The following is a 6,356-nucleotide window of genomic DNA, read 5'->3' as shown; positions in this document are numbered from 1 at the left end:
AGACTTAAATTTTGCAAAAAAAAAAAAAAAATTTAGCCTATTTACTTATCAGTCTTGTATTTCTTAGTGAAAGGATATTATAAATTTAGTCAATAAATGAAAGCTGTGATCTAGAAGTTAAAATTAAAAACTGTTGGATCTACGGAAGGGTGAATAACTAAAGAATAAACAATTGCCATTGATTGACAGCAGAGCAAAAACCCAACTGTTGCTGAAGGCTGGTTGAAGAACATAAGCTATAGTTTAGAAGAGCAGAGAGTTTTGCAAATAGCAGCTGTGGTCAAGTAAAGGGCAGTCTTTACGTAAGTATGGTGGCTGGGGCTATGATCTTTTCAACTTTCTCATGAATGGCCACTTACCACTACGGCCAACAGCATCACCTCCAAACAGGAAAGAAGCTAATGCCTACTAAAGAAGCACTAGAAACCATAACAAAGACATCTAGAAAATATGCCAACAAAGTCCAAAATATTCCAAACTTGACGCTTTTTTTTTTAAAGGTAAAAAAACCACTTTTACTTACCTAAGGAGAAGGGGCAGGCAACAGACTGATGGTCAAGGAACTGAAAATTAAAGAAAAAACATGGAATTAAATGCAAATTCAATGATATAAAGAAATCTAAGACGGAATTGTTTTGTCCCAAAGAAAGCCATTTTGTCCCCTATATCCTCAAATGAAGGAGACCCAGCCTCACAGAAATTTTCCAACGGCATGACTACTTTCTATGATGACCAACACAGTACTTCTCAGCACCAGGGATGGCAAGATCTTTCTTTGTCAATTTCATCTTGATCTGTATCATATAGAATTTTCTGGAGCTGTACTATTTTTCAATACAATAGCCATAGCCTTGTCTATTTTGATATAAATTATTTAAAATTTAACAAAAATTTAAACTTTTGGTTATTCAGTTTTACTAGCCACATTCCAAGTACTTAATAGCCACATGGTGGTGAGTGTCTTCCTTACTGAATTGCACAGGCATAGAACATGCCATCATTATAGAATATTCTGTTGGGCAGCACTGATAAGAACAGTTTTATTACACAGTGTGTCACAAATTTTAGCTAATTCTGGCAAAGATAAGTTAAATCTGAGGACTTTTGGCTTTTGAAGTATAAATTTAATGTGCTTACTGCCTGAATTACCCTTTAGACAAATTTCATATTTCTATGCATTGTTGAACTTCAGTAACACGGAGAAGCCAACCAAATCAGGCTCAATGCCTCGACTTCCCTTTCTAATACTGTCTCCTCTACTCTGCTGCACCAGTTTAAGAATGTCTCTTTAAAGCATCTCCTCCCACCCCCAACATATCTCTAATAATGAAAAAGTTAAGTTTGGGGGAGAGTTGATCTCAATAGTTCCATATTCTGTGTTTGCAATGTAATGATTCTCCTTTACAATTTTTCAAGCACATGCCAAATAAACTATTAGAGGACTGGTTTGTCTTCCATTATTTTGATACCTGCTGTTAAAGAAGGATAAAACTAAATTAAGAGAATATCCACAGAAATTAATAAGCCAAACAAGGATGCTGAGAAAACAAAGGCAAACCTCCCTCACAGGCCCAACTAGAACATATCAAGGACTTAATATATGCTGAATAAATTCTTGTTTCTGACAGGACGATTTTAACCACTTCACAGAAGTCCTCCAGAAATATGCAAACAAACTTCACTAAAGGAGATCTAGTAGAAGGGCCTGATTGAATATCTTTATACTAGGACTAAAGGAGAACACCCACAATTATTCAGAACTCACATTCCAGACAGTTTTCTGGACAAATGCATAACTGCAGATATTTTCCCAAACAAATGGTTCCCAATATGTGGCATATGGGAAACCTATCCATGTATATGTAGATGTAAAAGGTGGTGGTCCCCTCCTGGGACATGAAGAGTTAAGAAAATCTACAGCCTTGATCATAATGCATGCTAATGCAAGAGAGGTTGGGGGGTCTCCCATGCTTTCAAATTGTTCCACAAAATTGATGAGTTTAATGAAAAATTTAAGCAAGATAATTAGATTATGTATGATTTATTGAAAGTATGTACAAATTTGAAATACAAAATAATAACTGACTAGTCTTCAAAGGTCTTAAAGTTCTAAGTTTTGCTACATTCTTTTCTTCCCTACAGGCCAAATTCTAGACTATTGCCCTGGTGTATCTTTTTTACCTTTTCCTCTCCCTCCCTCTTTTTCTTCTTTCCTTTCTTTCTTTCTGCTGTGCCCTCCAATTCCCTCCATACACCAACACATACTCTTTGAGCTTTATTTCTTTCTCAACCTCTGGGGAAAATGGGAAAAAAATTAGTGATTTTCTATAAAATGTGTCCAATTACACTTTTCTATTGCATGTTATAACCCCAATTATTCCTCAATAATACATAGTGCTCTTCTTACACTATACCTAGTGCTTCTGTTCTTATATCTATGGAGGTAACTTTCCTACTTAAATTTAAAGGAGCATTTATTCACAAAATTAGTCAAAACTAAATTTTTGATGTGACCAAAAGAGATCAATGGAAATTTTACCCAGATTGACTAATACATCTGTGGTCTGGAACAAAAAACTATCTTTCTTGATGTCAAATGACACATAGGCTGTCAAAGACAGGAATCGATGACAGAGAGAAAAATCACAGTGTATGTTACCATCTAAGATAAATTAAAGCCAAGTGAAATTGAAGATTTAACTGAATATAATTACTGTCCTTAGATATTAATGCTAAATAATAATACTGATCCTAAGTTTAATACTAAGGCTAAAAATTTAATCTTATAGTTCTTATATAATTCATAAATGCTTATAAATGTCAAAAGACCCTTACATCTTGATTGAATTACAAACTGCTATGCAATTTTGAGAACATGTATTAATCTACATAGATTTATTTTTGTTCAATTCAAAATGCTATGTTATTGATACATGTCCCTTCTACCTCAGTGATATTCACCTTATATGTTTGTGCATCATTTTTGTCTAAAATGAAAAGAATTATCTATAATCATTTTGCATAAGAATTAAAGCATTTGCATTAAGCAAATTCCAGGTCCAATGTACAAATATGTAGCAAAGAACATAAAACTATAAAGCTCTCCAATTCAGGATACTGAAACAGTGAGTCGGGGTATGAATATAAAGAGGGGCAAGAGGGGTGACATGTACTGAAATCTATTCTTAGTTTCATGGTTCCTTAGTGGAAATTATTACCAAGTGTCAATCTCCAAGGAATTAGAAGTGTTATCAATTGTAACTTTAAAGATCAGTCAGTTCTAATTTCAATTTACATAATGTTCAAGGGCAGTGGTTTCCAACATTTGGAGGTGACACAGATTCCTAGAAGAAACTCTCTCTCTAGAAAACTCCTCAAAAAATAGCAAGTTTCAAGGAGCTCTGGGACCCCATGAAGGCTAAGGAAGGATCTCAGGTTACTTATCAGTGGCCTTGGCAGAAAGGAGAGAAAACCCTCCTTAAATCCCACTACTTATAACCTCTAGGAATTTTAACAACACACGAAAAGCTGAAGCTAGGAGCAAAGAAAACCTATAAAAAATAGATTTCTAAAGGGTGTTTGGCTAGAGATAAGTGGATTCTTTAAAATCTTCCAGACTTGCATCTTCCTAGTCCTTTATAATTTATTTAAAAAAATGTCCATAGAGCCTTACTCACACTGGGGTAAAAGAATACAGAACAGAAAAATGATAATGCTAAGAAGAGTTACTATTTTAAGGGTATCTTTTATGGTTTGAAGCATCTTGGTGAGTAAAATCTCCATTTTGGATATGGGCATAACTGGGGTAGTGGAGAGCATAAAACAGTTTACACAAAGACACAAAATACTAAGACAGCTGTCTTCCTGGAGGGCTGGTTTTCCTTGTAGGTAACTAATTTAAATTTTATTTGTACATGCATTCATGTATCTACTAACTATTTCTTGGATGCTATAGAAGATATATAACAGAAGTTGTTCTTGTCCACATGGAACTTCCAATTTAGTGAGACAAATGAAAATATGCTAGAGATTGGAAAGCAAAATATGGATGCAGTTTTAGGGTGACACCTGAGATGCCACTGAAATGATTGTGGCAGAGAGTTTCCTGTAATGTCCCAGCAGGGACACCAAGTATTGTATCATTCTAGCTTGAGGATCACGTAAGTAGGAGAGTTGGAGAAGCACTAGTAACAGTGCTCATTTCATCCTTACTATAAAAGAAAAAACACTATGACTTCCTATTTATATGAGAGAGAGAGAGAGAGAGAGAGAGAGAGAGAGATTTGAGAAATTAGGAAACTTATCCTTATCCCAAATCACACAGCTTCTGGCGTCTGAGTAAGTGTGTACCATTCCAAAGTCTACATACTTTGACCATTAAAGTATACTACTTCTAGGTGTTTCCCACTTTATGTTTCCCCCTGAAATTTAGGCTCATTCAGGATTCTGCAGGCTGGTTTAAACTTCTCTTTGGAAGCAGACAGGTTTGGCTTGATTTGCATTCTTAATATTTTACAGTGGTAAGGGAAAGCTATTATTATACCCATTTTATGGTGAGGAAGCTGAGCCGCTTGCCAGCTGAGGTATTTGGCTGGGTTAAAAACAGAATTCAGATCCTTGGTCTCTCATTCCTCTTGACTAACCCCAAACCTAGGCAGTATGAGTGTCCAAGGGCTTTTCTGCACATGGAACTCACACTGGATGATAAAGAATGAGATGAACTTTGCCAAGAGAAAACAATAAGAGTGCAATAAAAAAGTAAGTAATCATAACCCATAAAATTGGTTACTTTAAGCATTGTGAATAGAAAAGGGAAAGCTTATTCATCAAATGAATCAGAAAATTAGGATGTGTCACAGCACTGATGACAGAGCTGAGGAATTTAGATGAACTGAAGTTCAACACTTCTACCTGAAGAGGTTAAAAGGTATGACAACAGGACAGAAATGACCCCTTAGACATGCCTTTAATCTTTTCAATTCTTTCTCTTTGACTACTTTCTCTAGAAGTTAGGTGGTTCTTATCTTTGTTTTTTCTGAGTCAGGAGATAATATTTTAATATTCTAGAAGTATTGTATTAGTTAAATCTTAATGTAGAAGTCATTCTAAACAGTAGAATGAAGATTTTTACCTTACTCACTTCTAGTATTTTCAAAGGCTGAGGCACTATTGGATTTTTGGATTCATATGTCTTTCAGAATACGTGTCAGCTTCATAGATTCCTGTCAACTGATATTCTGTCTTCACTCTGGATACATGATTTCCTTTATCTGACAGATTCAAGAAATTTTATGCTAGATTTAATGACACTTCATGCACCCTACATTTGGGAGGTTTTAATTCTCTATTTTCTATTCTGCAGAAGGTTTATAAGTTAAAGTCAGAATGAAAGGTTATTCATATGTGCATATAGAGCATTTGCAGTCTCTTACTAGGTCCTTTGGAATCTCCCATGGATCAATCTTTTGTAGTATTTTTATTTCTTTTGGTCAGTCACTGAAGATTATAAGTACTACCTGTAGTCATTCATATCTTGAGGTCTGCTTTTCAAGATCATATTATTTTGGATCCATCTCAAGAATGATACAAAACTCATGAAAATGTTATGATAACAACCCTGAAAGAAGTCTACATTCAAAAGTTTGATGATGAAATTAGATAGTGATCAATAAGAGAGAATATTTTGAAATTAAAATCCAGTTATTAGGTCTGGGACCTTTTCTGAGCCTGAGCCATTACCAAGACACAATTGAATACTCTACCATGCCCACACAAGTCTTCCTGACCTTTCCTGATTCTTACAGTTACAGGTTCTGAGAAACATGAATGAGGTGAAAGCAGTGGGCTGGGAAGAGTGGCAGGGTGAATTTTTTTTTTTTTTACATGTAGGATGGTTTTTTATAGCTCCACAAGTAGACTCAACTCTTTAGCATTGTAAGTTTTAGGAATACCTTAAAGTCTGCTTCCAAGTAAGTCTTCCCTCCATATCTCAAATTCCTGAAATTGTAGCTCTATAGATTTAACATGGATTGAGGAATTAGGACTTTTGGTCTATAGTAAACTGATGCTTCTAGGGGATCTGAAAAGGTCTAGCACTCTTATCATGTGGTCCAATCAGAGTCACTTGGTCATAATGCTGCTCAGAGCCTATCATTAATGTCAGAGATTCCTTGGTATGTGAACAAGAAAGTAAACAGAGGGGCTTTGGAATAACTGTAGGCATGGAGGAATGAGAAAGAAACTTCCAGATTAGTGTGAACAGAAGGCCATCTTTACTTAAGTGGTTAAAAACCAATAAAAGAGAAAGATTATATAAAGTTATGTATCATAATATATAAGTTAACCAGGTAATTCTA

At 35.1% G+C, this 6,356-nt stretch overlaps 1 protein-coding gene across 40 annotated transcripts in view; it reads right to left on the bottom strand.

Moving 5' to 3' along the window:
- Positions 1-6,356, bottom strand: part of Zbtb20 (zinc finger and BTB domain containing 20) — an 809,739-nt gene that overhangs the window by 180,197 nt on the left and 623,186 nt on the right. For all 40 annotated transcript variants that reach the window (XM_048803868.1, XM_048803910.1, XM_048803874.1 and 37 more), the window contains one exon: positions 524-563. The gene's annotated coding sequence lies outside the window, so the exon portion shown is untranslated. The remainder of the gene's footprint in view (positions 1-523; positions 564-6,356) is intronic.

Source organism: Marmota marmota, unplaced genomic scaffold (genome assembly GCF_001458135.2).
Source record: "Marmota marmota marmota unplaced genomic scaffold, marMar, whole genome shotgun sequence".
Taxonomy (NCBI): Eukaryota; Metazoa; Chordata; class Mammalia; order Rodentia; family Sciuridae; genus Marmota; species Marmota marmota.
This window is presented reverse-complemented; position numbering and strand designations above follow the sequence as displayed.